The 15912-nt window shown below is 39.5% G+C and overlaps 1 protein-coding gene across 1 annotated transcript in view; it reads right to left on the reverse strand.

Moving 5' to 3' along the window:
• The window catches only part of FUT10 (fucosyltransferase 10), a 278788-nt gene that overhangs the window by 17618 nt on the left and 245258 nt on the right, over positions 1-15912 (reverse strand). The window contains exon 6 of the transcript XR_013966427.1: positions 8640-8804. The gene's annotated coding sequence lies outside the window, so the exon portion shown is untranslated. The remainder of the gene's footprint in view (positions 1-8639; positions 8805-15912) is intronic.

Consider the following 15912-nt stretch of genomic DNA (forward strand, 5'->3'; position numbering starts at 1 on the left):
ATGGGACTCTTGCAGACCGTATATTGATGGGTCTTGATTTTTTTTTTTTTAATCCAGTCTGGTACCCCAGGTCTTTTGATTGGGCATTTAGCCCATTTACATTCAGGCTAACTATGGAAAGATGTGAATTTAGTGCCAGTGTATTGCCTGTAAGGTGACTGTTACTGTATATTGTTGCTGTTCCTTCCTGGTCTATGTTACTTTTAGGCTCCCTCTTTGTTTAGAGGACCCCTTTCAATATTTCTTGTAGTGCTGGTTTGGTGATAGCAAATTCTTCTAGTTTCTGTTTGTCCTGGAAACTTTTTATCTCTCCTCCTATTTTCAATGACAGCCTACCTGGATATAGTATTCTTGACTGCATATTTTTCTCATTTAGTACCCTGAATATATCATGCCAGTCCTTTCTGGCCTGCCGGGTCTCTGTGGATAGGTCTGCTGCCAATCTACTGTTTCTACCATTGTAGGTTATAGACCTCTTGTCCCAAGCTGCTTTCAGGATTTTCTCTTTGTCTCTGAGTTTTGTAAGTTTTTCTATTAGATGTCAGGGTATTGACCTATTTTTATTGATTGGGGGGGGGCTCTCTGTGCCTCTTGGATTTTTTTTAAGATTTATTTATTTGACAGAGAGAGATCACAAGTAGGCAGAGAGGCAGGCAGAGAAAGAGAGAGAGGGAAGCAGGCTCTCTGCTGAGCAGAGAGCCCGATGCAGGACTCAATCCCAGGACCCTGAGATCATGACCTGAGCCGAAGGCAGGGGCTTAACCCACTGAACCATCCAGCTGCACCTCCTGGATTTTGGTGCCAGTTTCCTTCCCCAAATTAGGGAAGTTCTCCACTATAATTTCCTCCAACCTTCTGCCCTCCTCTCTCTTTCTTCTTCTTCTTGGATCCCAATTATTCTACTATTGTTTTGTCTTATGGTGTCACTTATCTCTGGAATTCTCCCCTCATGATCCAGTAGTTGTTTTTCTCTTTCTCAGCTTCTTTGTTCTCTACCATTTGGACTTCTATATCACTAATTCACTCTTCTGTCTCATTTATCCTAGTAGTAAGAGTCTCCGTTTTTTATTACACCTCATTAATAGCTTTTTTGGTTTTGACTTGGTTAGATTTTATTTCCCCAGAAAGGGATTCTCTAGTATCTTCTATGCTTTTTCTCAAGCCCAGCTCATATCTTTATAATCGTCATTCTGAACCCTAATTTCGACATCTTACTAATGTCCATACTGATTAGATCCCTGGCAGTCAGTACTGCCTCTTGTTCTTCTTTTTGAGGTGAGTTTTTCTGTTTTGTCATTTGTCCAAAGAAGAATAGATGAATGAGCGAACAAAATCCTAAAACGGTAACAATGATCCCAGAAAAATATACACTAACCAAATCAGAAGAGACATGAAACCAGAGGGAAGAGAGAGACAGAGACAGAGAGGGAAAAGAATATGGTGAGTTGGTGAATAGAACAGAGCCACACACTAGATTTCTGGTGTACTTTGGTCTGTTAGAAGATACTGCTTCCCAAAATTTTAAAAGAAAGAAAAACATATATATACAAAAATATGGGTAAATATGATAAAGGGATGGAATATGACTATAAAAATGAAAATTTAAAAAGATTTTAAAGAAGGAATTGATGATAAGATAGTTAAGATAAGATAAGAAGAAAAATTAAAATAAAAGAAATAGAAAAAGAAAAAATAAAGAAAGTTTTAAAAATTAACTTTGAAAGACTAAAGAATCATGGGGGAAAAGCCATAATTCTATGTTCTGTATTCCCCTAGGGCTGGAGTTTTGCAGTTTTCATTGACTGGTAAACTTGGTCTTGGCTGGATGTTCTTTCTGATCTTCTGCGGGAGGGGCCTGTTATAGTGATTCTCAAGTGTCTTTGCTCGAGGAGAAATTACACCGCCCTTGCCAGGGGCCAAGCTAGGTAATCTGTTTGGGTTTGCTCTCAGGAGCTTTTCTTCCCTGACAGTTTTCTGTACAGCTTTAGAAGATGAGAATGAAAATGGCAGCCTCCCAATCTCTGGCCCTGTAGGAGCCGAGCACTCAGGGCCCCCCTCAGAGAAGAGCAGTCAATCACTCCTGTCTCCCTGGTCTCTGGCCACGCTCTGTGCTCACTCAGCCTGTGACTGAGCATTTCTATCTCTGGCACACAGCCACGTTTGGAGTCTCTCCACCCAGCAGATTCCTGCAGAGTGCTCCTGTGCCACTCCTCCTGGTGGAGAAAAGGGTGCGGTCTCCTTGGATCTGGCACTTGTGGGGTCCCTGCTCAAAGAGTAGTGGTCCAAATGTGCCACTGATTATGGTTTATGGCAACCCCAAGCTGAAAGCCCCCTCCTTGACTCTGTCTTTGCAGCTGGCTTCCCCACTCTGATATCTGGGAGCTCTGCTACACTCAGGCACCCCGGTCTTTCTGTTACCCCAAGTCCTGAGACCACACTGTCCCAGTGAGGATTACACACACACACACACACACACACACCACTTAGCCCTGGAGTGACGTCTCTCCATGGAGCAGACTTCTAAAAGTTCTGATTTTGTGCTCCACTGCTCTATCACTTGCCAGTAGCTGGCTGACAGAGGCTCCCCTCCCACGCCCCGCCTTGCATATCTCCTCAGATTCACTTCTCTACACATCCTATCTTCCAGAAAGTGGTCATTTTTCCCTCCATAGAATTACTGCTATTCTTTTCTTTGATCTTCTTTTGAGTTTATAGGTGTTCAGAATGGTTTGATAATTATCTAGCTGATTCCTAGGAATAGACAAAATTTAGGTCTCCTACTCCTCTGCCATCTTGCTCCTCCTATCATAAATAAATATCTTTTTAAAAAAAGAAAATCATAAGAAAGAGAAAATACATTTACAACACTGAGCTGTATTTATTTTTTTTTTAAATCTGCATGTAAATGAACCTGTGCAGATCAAACCTGTGTTGTTCAGGGGTTGATGTAACTGTGTGAAAGCAGTCTACATATATAGCAACTGCAGTGTAACTAGCAGAATACTAATACATGTTTTGGTCTCTCAAACGGAGCTGTCATTAATGAGCTCCACAAGAAACTAGAATGTGGTGGTGGTACCCCTCTTAGTGAACTCTTACTTTTCTTCTTACCAAGATTAAAAATGACTGATACAGATATCCCCTTGGTTCCTTGGATTGCCTTAAAAACAGGAAATTGGTTCTTGCAAATCAATACTTACTCTAGCTCTAACTCTAACTTTAACAGCTGTTTCATCTGTCTTAAATAGAACTAGCCACACCACTGAAATCTCAGCATATTCCATGGGACTGACAGTTTTTTCCTAAAGCTATAACTGAGCGTGCTGGATAAAGGTTAATTGCTAACTGTGGAGTGCTAATGATACCATATTGATGAAATTACAGGATCACTGATAGAGAAAAGGCTCCTAACGCACTGGAAGCCAGAGGGAAACTCTAAATAATAGTTATTGATTTGTTTCTCTGAAAACCACTAAGTAGCACAAACTACTGAGAAGAATAAAAATTATCCACAGAGTTTCCAGTCTTTTAGAATGCATTTCTTTGCTTCCAATTTTCTACCTGCTGATAGCCAATTAGAATTTTAATAATTATATGTCTCAAAATAAGGAGTTTATACCTTGGAGAAAGAAATACAACCAATCACTTTATTCCCTTTTATTGAGTTCCATCTCTTCTGGTGAGTGTGTGCTGTAAAGCATAATAATGAGGCAGTTGCTTCTAACCCTCATGGCTTTCAAACAAATGGGGCACTGAAAAAGTGGTGGATTGAACGTACTTAAACAGTTAACTTCTGAAAATGCCCCATGACCCTTATTCCCAAGTTAGGCTTCACTCTTGCCTGAATTTGGCCCTAGAATTTAGCTCCATGGTTTGTCCTACCTACCAGTAGAGGTACCCCCAGTCATCTTCAGCTGGTGCTGCTCTCCAAAGTTAATTTCATTGTTGTTAGGATATATTGACTGAATTCCCAAACCAGTCTCTGTTAGACTTTATGTGCATGTGTCATTTATTGTCTACCCTAGGAGCTTGGTATTATCTCCTTTTGAGAATTGAAAAAACTGGAAATCAGGGATGTTAGAAAGCTCCCTTAATTTCATAGAGTTGGTAGTGTCTGAGCTGGAAGTGGATGTCATCCACGTAGGCTGCGCGGGACTGCAGTATGAGAAATTTCTCCTTTCCACCTGTCCATCTCCTTCCCCACGGATCCTAGATTTCTCAGACCAAGACCATCATTTTCCTATGAAACGTGTTTCATCCAACGGAAAGATCCCTACCAAGTTCTCTGTATGCGTTTTGTACATATTTTAATCTACCCAATTATTTCAGTGTTTCGTATAAATTTGTATCACATATTATCCAAAATTGCTCCCTTACACCTAGAAATATGCTAAAGGATGGTGGGGGAAAGAGCAATGATTTATAGGTTCAAAAACGAAGAAAACGTTCTGATTTAAGGGAATCAAAGCATTTGTCACAAAGGAGGTGAGGTTTAAACTTCACATATCTCTATCCAAAGGGTCCAAGTCTATTCTGTAGTCTAACTACCAAGCTCCAGAATCGGAAGATATCAGCAATTATCATTGTGCTAGCAAGAGTTTGAAAAGCAAAACAAAAACAAAATGATCTGAATATTCCAAACAAACCAACTAAAAAAGTCTAGGACAGATTAATTAAAAAGGTCATTATAAAAAGGAGCCAAGTTTCACCCATTTATTTCAGATCAGAGATTCCAATGCTCTAGAACAGGGATGTGGTCTATGGCAATGACTGGATTGGAAAGAACAGAAAACAAAAGGTAGAGTTGTCAAGGAGAAGGCCTTTCATAACATGGAACTTGGCCATAATGAAATCAGAGAATAGGTCACTAAGTCTACACCCACAGCAGTCATAACAGACACTAGGCAATGAATTATTCAGTGAATGAAGGGCTTCTAAGGGTTTTCACAGATCGTCTTAGTTCTCTGTGGCATTTGTGAGCAAAAAACAATTGCTCCGGTGATGAAAACACAAAATTTCTATGCTGGAGGTGGGGGGCAGGGGACTATGTGTAATCGGCTTTAATGCCATTCTCGTATGTGATGGACATGAAGGCCCAAAGAAGGTAAGTGATGGTGCAAGATGTCACAGCCACTTCATAGTTGGGCCATGGCTGCAACTTCTCATTTGGGTCTGAATTCCCTGCCCTTTCAGCTCTGCCTTGTTCTCCATCAAGTGATATCCTCCTATAATTCAGGATGAGCCCCTGAAACTGAGTCATCCCTTTCTCCCGCAAGAAGTCACCCAAGCAAGGTGAGTAGGAGATCCTAGAGGAACAGAACTCTGTTTGCACTGTGGGTCCATTTTGTTCACTTTTATATTGCTACTTTATAATTAATCCTTCACCGAAAAACAAACATCCCTCAAAAGGGTCTCAGTCTGTAGACTGAGAAACCTTTCTAGTAAGTTTCCGTAGAAACCATTTCCAAAAACAAAAACAAAAAAATATGACTTCATTTTGCCCGTGGAGCTGCATGTGTCCTTATACTTCTTACTGGGCTGACTGGCCCTTTTCTGGGTCTCAGGTACCAGTCATTATAAGGGCCTATTTAGCCAGAGCAACCCCACCTCGGTTGAACAGCCATTTTGTTGTTTATGCAGTAAAACTTAAATTGACCCTGCCCCCTCTCTCCCCCCCCCCCCCCCCCGGGGAACTTACTTAAAAGCAAGTCCGGGAAACCAGTCCCAGGTAACAAAGCCCAAATACAAGGGTGGGTCAGGTCAGGTGGAGATAACAGCACGAATGCAGGGATGAGTAGGGCCAGGTGGAGACATCCAATCAGTAGAGCACGCATATTGTCTCCCTAGCTACCAAGGAGTGTGGGCCCCGCCTTTTGGGCGCCAATTCTGACCAAGGTGATAGGCTAGTTCAAATGTCTACTATAGGGTAAACTGTAGTTCAATTGGCCACCCGTGTGTGACCTAGCACAACTGTGCAGCTTTCTCTGTGTGTTGCAATCTCTTTTGGCCACCTGTGTGTGGCCAGGCTCAACCACATGGTCTTTGCTCTATAAAAGTTAGTCTTTGAGGCAGGGGGGGTCACCTCTTTGTAAGAGGTGGCCCTGACGGGTCTGTTTGATGGTCGGTTTGATTCTTGATGCTTGGCGCGAAATAAAGCTTTGCTTGACCTTCGCTTTGTATCAGTCTCACTCCTTTGACCATGGACCCATTATTGGGAGACCCAATAGTCATTATAATCCTCAGCTTGCTCCTACTCCTACCACATCTAGGGTCCTTCAGAAGGAAATAACAAGTGGGTATAATCAAGAGAGCTGAGACTGCTTTTCCCCACTCAGCAATGCAGAAGTTTGTGTGAGTGCTCCCATTAGCTTTATCTTATTTTGCTGAATTTATAGGCTGAACTTTCAGTGAATTTTGTATTTTCGCCCATTAAAGAAACCTCTTAGTAGCTAAGAGTTTATTGGTTCCCAAGGCTGTGAACAGGCCTCTATGAGCATATCCGGGTACCCTGGGTTACCCCTGTGCTTCCTCTAAGACATTTCTTAGAGAATGGACTCTCAGGGCAGCTGAGGAACTTGTTAGAACAGCCAATTCCAGATCAACCAAGTCAAACTTTGCCTTTTTTCCAAGTTCCTCAGGTGATTCTAATGGTGGCCTAACGTTTGAGACCCTCCGCTCCAAAGACAGTATATGCAGAATTGAGGCGAGCTCTGGGGGTAAGCCTGTGCTCTGAAACCTGAAACCTCGCTTCTAAATCTGTGGTCAGCATCCAAGGCAGCTTGTTAGAAATGCAGAATCTCCATCCCCACCCCAAACCTACTGAATTAGAATCTGCATTTTAACAAGATCCCCAGGTGATTCCCTGCATGATAAAGACAGGAGAAACACCGCTAGGATGAGACCTTTGCCTGAAAAGTTAGGTAATGCAGATCAAATTCATTTCTCTTGCTTGAATCACTTGGAAAATTGCCACTATCTTCCCTCACCTTTTATAAGCTAGTTAGAGCTTTAGGCAAAAGCTCTCTTTGATTAGAGGATTTCAAGAGATGCGGGGTTCCCTAGGGCTGCCTGAGGAACTTCTGTTTCAAGGCAAATTCTCAGAGTGGGCTGACAAAAGAAGACCGCCTCAGGCCCTTTCAGATAGCTGCTGCGGGAACATTAGTTTGCCTGTGGAAAGGCCAAGCACGAAGTCCTTCCCCAAAATCCTTGAATCTGGTTGAAGGTTGACAAGGTAAAGCTGTCTTCTGTTTATTTTCCTGATCACGTCACTGGAAATCGTACATATGTCACTGAAAATCGTGCGTAGATTCTGATTGTTAATCCCAATTAAGAGGATAATGAGTAGATCTGAGATTGATCTAGATCCCTGGTGTTATGCCACGGTAACTTGTGCTGGCTTGATGGTTCTCCTGTTAGAAAGCAATTTCACTTTCTCCTGTGAAATCAGTCATTCACCAACTTGGCCAACTTCGTTTCTTTTTTGACTGTACCGATTTTCTACAGTATAGTGGAAATAACCAGACTTCGGGTGAGATATCCTCTGATTTGTTGGTTTTGTTGAGCGGACTTGAGTAAATAACTTAACCTCTCTGGGTCTTTTGTTTCTTTACTTATAAAATGGAGGCGGTAATACCTAACAAACTAGTCAATGTTATTGAGGACTGGTGGATTGATGGATGATAGATGAATTTTAAGGAGAAAGAGAAAATCTTTTTGATTTATAGTTTAAAGCTGTAAGGTGTTTCATAAGTGTGATTTTTTAATGCCAAGTTGAGGAGCTTTGAGTCCTAGCTCGCAGGTTTCTATTTTTCAAATATTCCTGGACTCTCTGATTTTCCCCTTCCTGTGGTTCACTAATATCAAATATGGACCTAATGCTAGCACCCATGGGCCCCTCCAGACATCACTCTTGCCATTCATTATCTCACATCTTCCAGGCAGACTTGTGAAACGCAACACCTCTTGTGCACACGTAGCCACTGACATTGTGTTTGCACATGAGATCCTCTGGGTTGCTAAATCAGATATTTCCCTGAAGTCTAGACACATTCTAGGGAGCCTACTCTGTTCATTAAATTATGCATGGGTCTGCCATTTAGTCACCCAAGGTTCTGAAGATAAAAGCTTGCTTTTCCACCCCCTTAGGTGGCGTAAATGAACAAATCAGAGAAATGCTTGCCACTGGCATTGGTTTCACATTTTGCACTCGACAGCAAGAGTCAGGATTTCATTTTGACTTTCATTAAACAAAACAAAACAAAACAAAACAAAACAAAAAACCCATGAGATCTATCGGGGTAGGGATGTTTGAACCCATTATGTAAACCTAGAAATGAGTTGCCCCGAAGTCAGCAGCTAATAAATCATAGATGTGGGTCAAACCCAAATCAAGTGCTGTCCATGATCCATGGTGTCTTACAGCAAGAATGGGAGCCAGGGGACTTGCAGAGTAAAAAGTAGAGTGGAAATAGAGACCCCCTACCCCTCAGTATCAACTCTTTCCAAATGTTTTCTCTCCTCCTTTCCTCCCTCTCTCTCTCTCACCCTTTCCTCCATCCCTCTCTCTCTTCCTCCCTCCTTCTCTCCCCCCACCCTGCTCCCAGAATGCTATTTTTTTATATTTTCATCTTTGTGCTTACCCCACAAATTCCCTCTTCACAGATCTTTACTGGTATCTGGACTCCTGGAGGGAAGGTAACTGAGCTTCTTCAAATGCATAGCTCCAGAACCTTACAATATCCAGCACTTAGCTTCATGCAGCACATGTTCGTTGGATGACTTTATTAAGAGCCCGTGTGTATGCACTGAAAACAAAACAAAGACACTATGCATTATGTTCCTCATTGTGCTCTTGTACGGGAATCCACTGTAAAGTTAGACCTGCAGCTTTTACATCAAATACCACCAAAGCCATTAGAAAGGGCATCTGTTCATCTAGACAGATTATAGAGGCTGCGTACAGAAGAACCAGACCATCCGGACTTGAACCCTGGCTCCATCAGCTATGTGTCCCTGAATAAGGTACCTTCCCTCTCTGTGCCTGCGTTTCCTGATGTGTAAAATGAGAAGAAATGACATTATTTACTTCTTGGGATTGGAAGAATTAAATGATTTCGTATTCATAAAGCAATTAAGCACACTAATAAATATTAATATCACTAGAGACACTTTTCCTCGTTTCATTTTGGTATTAGGGCCAACAACTTCCAAACTTGTCCATTTTTCATATTAATATTATATGTAAGATAATACTAAATTGTATCTCTGTTCTTTTCCACTGTCATCAAATGATGGCAAATCATCAAATAATTTTGGCTATCTATCCATACACCAAATGTTTATTTAGCACCTACTATTTGCCCAGTATTATTCTGGGCTCTAGAACTGCACTCTCCCATGCAGTGTGTAGCTATATAAATTTGCATTTTTTTCTTTTCAGAGATGTATTTATTTATTTAAGAGAGAGTGCAGGACTGGGGAGAGGGGCACAAGGAGAGGGAGGAGGAGAGGGAGAAGCGGACTTCCTGCCGAGTGTGGAGCCTGAGGCCCAGGGATCCCAGGACTCAGAGACCATCCCCTGAGCTGAATCATACCTCAACTGACTAAGACACCCAGGCACCCTTAAATTTACATTTTTAATTAATTACAATTAAATAAAAATTAAAAATTCAGTTTTTCAGTTGCACTGGCCACATTTCAGGTATTTAATCACTACTTGTGGCTAGTGGCTGCATTAATTGGACAGTACAAATACAGAAAATTTCCTTCAGAGCAGAAAGTTCTGTTACATAGAACCATACTACAGAAACAGAAGTAGAAGCTGACATTCTACTAAGGAAGACAGCTGATAAATAAATACATAATAATTGTGAATTAATAGTTCTCTATGAAGAAACATACATTCAGGTACTGAAACATCATGAGAAAAATTAATTTTGATATATAATTCCTGAATGAACTGCTATGTAATTCTATTAAAATTAGAACTGGTTTGTCAATTGTAAAAGTAAAATATGTTTATTGTAGAAAAATTAGAAGAAACAGAAAATTATAAAAAGGAAAACAAAAATAGACATAATAGTATTTTACAAAAAATTCATATACATATACATCCTGACTTTTTAATTTCCCATTTGTAGATTAGACATTTTGCCATATCAGTCTTTGAAATATTTTTTTCAGAGTCTACATAATGGTTCAACTTGTGAATGCACTGTTATTTATTTTATCACTGCCTAATTGAGATTCAAGTTGTTTTACATTTTTTATTTCTAATATCTAAATAAACCACTACATATATAATTCTTTGCCTTTTTATTATTTCCTCATGACAAATACTTAGAGTACCATTTCTAGAACAAGTTATTAAACATTTTTATTTTTTATTTTATTTTTAAAGTATTTTTATATCACTAAGCTCCACACCCAAAGTGGGGCTTGAACTCATGACCCTGAGATCAAGAGTCCACACACTCTCCTGACCGAGCCAGCCAGGTTCACCTTATTAAATATTTTTAGACTCAACTCATACTGAGAAAAGACCTTTCAATTTTAGTATATGTGTTGCCAAATTGAGCACAAGAGAAGACTTTTCAAAAATTTGAACTAATTTGTGCATATATTCGTTCATCCTTGGTAGCAGAGTATATTTTATTCCCCTTAGTAATGAAAAGTATTTTGTTTAAATTTGTATTTCTTTGATTAATTGTGGGAATGAATGTCACTTTCCATACTTATTAACCATTTATATATTTTTTTCTGAATTATCTGTTTTAGTTTTATACCAATTTTTCAGCTGCAAAATTATATAAGCTCTTTGTAACCTAAGGATAGTAACTATTTGTCTTTCCTATTTTTGGCAAACATTTCTCCCAATTTGTTGAATATCATAATTGTTTTTCTATCTTTTTATTTTTAACATGCAAAAGTTCTGAAACTATCATGTGGCAAATTTCTCTCATTGCTTTTAAGCGTTGGAAAGTCCTGTGTTTTAGAAGAATGCCCTGACATACAATGATTCATACTCAGTGAATATTCGATAAATTAAAGGGTGAGTTAATGAAATATTTGACTAAAACAGTCAACAGCCTCATTCTTTTTTCCTACAGATGCAGGCCATTCCTTCCAATCATTTGGGTATAAGCTGAGACCAGAAGAAAAATTTGGCATTAGTACTGATTTTCTGATGGTAGCTCACTCAGGACCCGGGGAATGACCACAGCATATTGGCTCCTCGCACGAAGCCTCTGATAAAGCCATGATCCTGCCTTTTGTGCACACCCACTGATGGGTACTCTACATGTTCTCCATCCCACAGAATGAATGTCTTTTGGTAGAATGGTGACTTTACTGATTATTTAATTATAAGTGTTTAAAATCCACTTCCACCTCTTCTCAGTATCTACCTGGCCTCGTCTGTCCTCTTCCTTCTATTATAATTTTGAGCATATGTGCATGGTACAAAAAGGATGATTGGAGGACTGTGGCATGAGGCATAAGAATTAAAAAAAAAAATTCCTGCTTCTCAATATTTAATTGTGAAGTCATAGTGATATAAAATACAGTTGGGAAGGAAAAACATAAGTCTTTGTACATATGGGCAAATAAACTTGTCTCCATTCAATGTTTGTAGACATGACCATGTTCATTCATTACACCTGTTGCTCTCCAATGGCAGCACTTATCTGTTCACAAGAAACCACATGCCATTGTCCAGATGTGCTCTTCCCTCCCATTTTCCTCTTTGGGGCACATATAATTCCATAATCCTGAAATGTCCTGGTCAGCTTTGAGCTTTGTCTGACAAACATTTGTGCTTCAAGGGTCAGTGCCAATATTACCTCCTTGGTCAAGTTGTCCTGATTTACTGATGTTGAATTAGACCCTCATGTCTGTTCATTACCACAGCACTATGCAAATTTACTTCATAATTTTTAAGATGTTATTTTCAATAACTTATTTGTTTACTTTTTAACTTTGATATAATTATACATTCACAGGAACTTGAAAGGTAGTGCAGAGGAGTCCCTTGTAACCTTCATCCAGTTTCCCCCAATGGTTACATCTTACATAACTATACTATAATATCAACATAGGAAATTGACATTGGTACAATGTCTTTGTTATTTCATCACCTCTGTAGACTCAGGAAACCACCACACAATCAAGTTACATAATTATCCTATCACCACAATTACCTCCTTCATGCTACCCATTTGTGGCCATACCCATCCACTCCCACAATCCCAACGCCATGGAACCACTAATTTCTTGTTTTATCATTGTAAATTTTCATTTTGAAAATGTTATATAAATGGACTTATACAGTATGTGATGTTTTAAAATAATCTCCTCCCCGCAAGTCAGCGTAATGGCTTCGAAATATCACAGATATACTAAGGATTGTGTCTGCCATTTTGCTTTTTAATTTTCTGTATATCTGGTTTTTTGCTAGTTCATTTCCGTTTATTTTTTCCGTTTATTATTTCATTTCATTTATTTTTTCCTGCATTCATAAAGGTTGCCTGAACATTTTTTGAGTTTCATTTTTATTTACCTAGAATGTTTTTAAATATATCCCTTTGTATTGCCTTTTTTGTGATAGCTCAAGGTATTATATTTACTTCAATCAACATTTTGTCATCAAATGAAGTATAGAAATCTTACCTCTTACCTCTTTTTACACCTCTTACCCTCTCCCAGTTATAAGTATCTAAAACATTTCCTCTATTGAGAACCACATCACAAAGTGTTATAAATTTTGCTTAACCATGAAATACAATCAAGAGAACTAAAGAGCAGAGAATCCTATTGTATTTACCCACAGTTTTACTCTTTCTGTTGTGCTTTCTTCCAAGTTTTCTTCTTTTTCATTTCCTTTCTGTTTCCAGAACTTCACTGAGCCATTATTTCAGGGCAGATCTGCCGGCAACAAATTCTTTTAGTTTACACTCTCCTGAGAATGTCTGGATTTCCCTCTTATTCCTCAAGATTGTTTTCACTGGTTGCAGAACTCTGGACTGACAGTTCTCTTGAAAAACATTGTGCCACTTTCTTCTGGCCTCCATGTTTCTGATAAGAAATCTTCTGTCATTTGAATTATTTTTTTTCCTAGAGCTAAGGTGTCATTTTTCTCTGGTTGCTTTCAAGCATCTTTAGTTTCAGAAGTTCAATTATGATATGTCGTGGCATGAACTTCTTTGGGTTCATTCTGTACATGTTTTTCTCAGCTTCTTGAATCTGTAGGTTTATATCTTTTACCAAATTTGGAAATTTTTCAGCCATTCTTTATTTTTTCAAGCCTATATTCTTTCTCCTCTTCCTGGGACACGAATATGAAATATTTTGTTAGATTCCCACAGGTCCCCCAAGCTGTGTTTTTTCTTTCCCCAGTCTATCTTCTCTGTCATTCAGACAGGGTAATTTCTACTTTCCTTTATTCAAGTTTGCTGAAGCATTCCTCTGTCTTCTCCATTTTGCTTTGGATCCCATCAATTAAGTTTTGTTTTTTTTTTTAAGATTTTATTTATTTATTTGACAGAGATCACAGGTAGGCAGAGAGGCAAGTGGAGAGAGGGGAAGCAGGCTCCCTGCTGAGCAGAGAGTCCGATGCGGGGCTCGATCCCAGGACCCTGGGATCATGACCTGAGCTGAAGGCAGAGGCTTTAACCCACTGAGCCACCCAGGTGCCCCCCATCAATTAAGTTTTTTATTTAAGTTATTACATTTCCATTTGGTTAAATTTTTTTTAATTTAATGATTTTTATTTATTTATTTGAGAGAGACAGTAAGAAAGAGCATGAGAGGGGAGAAGGTCAGAGGGAGAAGCAGACTCCCCAAGGAGCTAGGAGCCTGATGCAGGACTCAATCCCAGGACTCCAGGATCATGATCTGAGCCAAAGGCAGTTGCTTAACCAACTGAGCCACTCAGGTGCCCCTCCATTTGTTTATTTTTTTATATATTCAGCTTCTTTGCTCAGATTTTTTTCCCCCAATGCGTTCATAAATGCTCATTAAAGCATTTTATCATGGCTGCTTTAGAATCCTTGTCAGATAATTATAGTGTCTACGTCATCTCAGTGTTAGCATCTGTTAATTGTCTTTTCTCATTCAAGTTTAGCTTTTCATGGTTCTTTGTAAGATGATTGTTTTATATTTGAATCTTAGACATTTGGGGAATTATGTTGTAATGCAATGGTTCTTATTTAAATCTTGTGTTTTAGCAGGCTTCTTCTGAAACCACACAGCGAGACTGTAGATGATACCTCATTAGTGCCCAGTGCAGGTTGAAGTCCAGGTCCTCTACTTGTCACCACTGACATTATAGCTGGGGAGAGACAACCTGTTATACTGTGTGGGGGTGAAAGTTCAGGCTCTTCACAAGCATCTTATCGGAGGGATAGGAGTGCATGGTTACTACTCCCCACCATGGCAGGAAGAGTCCCTGTTACTGCTGATGGTAGTAAAAGTTCCAACTCCCCATTTGGTCATTTCTGATACAACCCTAGTAGGGATGAGGGGTCCTTGCAACAAATAGTCAGCAGGAGTCAGTCAGTCAGAATGAAGAAGTGTTCTTCATTCAACGTTGGCTGATGGGCCTAGGATAATGGTTGAGTCAAGAAGAGTTGTCTACAAATTTTCTGTCTTACTAGGATGCATCTTTGCCAGGCTTTTGGCTAGAGACACTGGGATTTTCCTACTGCTTTTATTTGTCTGCACTTGTTGGCATTTCTGGCCTCTCCAGCATCCAGTCCAGGATGCGTGAACCAAAAAGAAAACACGGGGAACTTACTGATCCTGAGGAACTTGGATCCTGCGGTCCTTAGCCAATCTGCCTTTTTCTCTTCACCATTTAGAGTCTTCTTATGTTTATTTATATATAATGTTCAGGGTTTATCTTCTATATATCCAGAGAGAAAAATCTTAATTTCTTAATTTAACAATACTAATCTCATCCAGATTTTGGATACTCTGATAACACAAAAACAGTATTTAAGACAGAAAAATGCATACTCAGGTGATCATAGAGGATCCAGTAGGTGAAACTGTTTCTATACTGCCACAAAGAAAAGATGACATGCTGCATCAATATATGTTATCTTGGAGAAAACTAGGCTGATGAAGAGCTAACAAATGATTAAGAATACTACTGACTGATTCGTCTGAACCATGAGAGACTGTGGACTCTGAGGAACTAACTGAGGGTTTTGGAGGGGAGAGGGGTAGGAAGTTGGGTGAGCCTGGTGGTGGATATTGTGGAGGGCATGTATTGCATGGAACACTGGGTGTGATGCATAAACAATGAATTCTGGAACACTAAAAAGAAATTTTAAAAATAAATTTAAAAATTTTTTTTAAATTTACATTTCTAAAAAAAAAAAAGACTACTACTGACTGAACCATACTATTTCTAAACACTCTACTCTAGTGTTTTACTTCCATTAACTCATCAGTCCTCATATAACATTATTTTACACTTATTAAATCCCTTCTCTTTGAGGGATTTGGTTGAGGTCATTAATGTTAGTGGTAGAGTAAGAGTTTGCATACCATCAGCCTGCCTCAGAGCCTATACCTATAGACAAAAAGGCTGATCATTAAACTATAAAAATATCAAAGGCCAATCATGTGCATCATGAAAGGCCATTATGAAAGAAGCTAAGGATACAAAAAATAACAAGATGTTCTTGTCTTCAAGAAGTCCACCATAGGGGTGCCTGGGTGGCTCAGTGGGTTAAAGCCTCTGCCTTCGGCTCAGGTCATGATCCCAGGGTCCTGTGATGGAGCCCTGCATCGGGCTCTCTGCTCAGCAGGGAGCCTGCTTTCTCCTCTCTGCCTGCCTCTCTGTGATCTCCATCTGTCAAATAAGTAAATAAAATCTTTAAAAAAAAAAAAAAAGAAGTCCACCATAGA

Source organism: Martes martes, assembly GCF_963455335.1.
Source record: "Martes martes genome assembly, chromosome: 2".
Taxonomy (NCBI): domain Eukaryota; kingdom Metazoa; phylum Chordata; class Mammalia; order Carnivora; family Mustelidae; genus Martes; species Martes martes.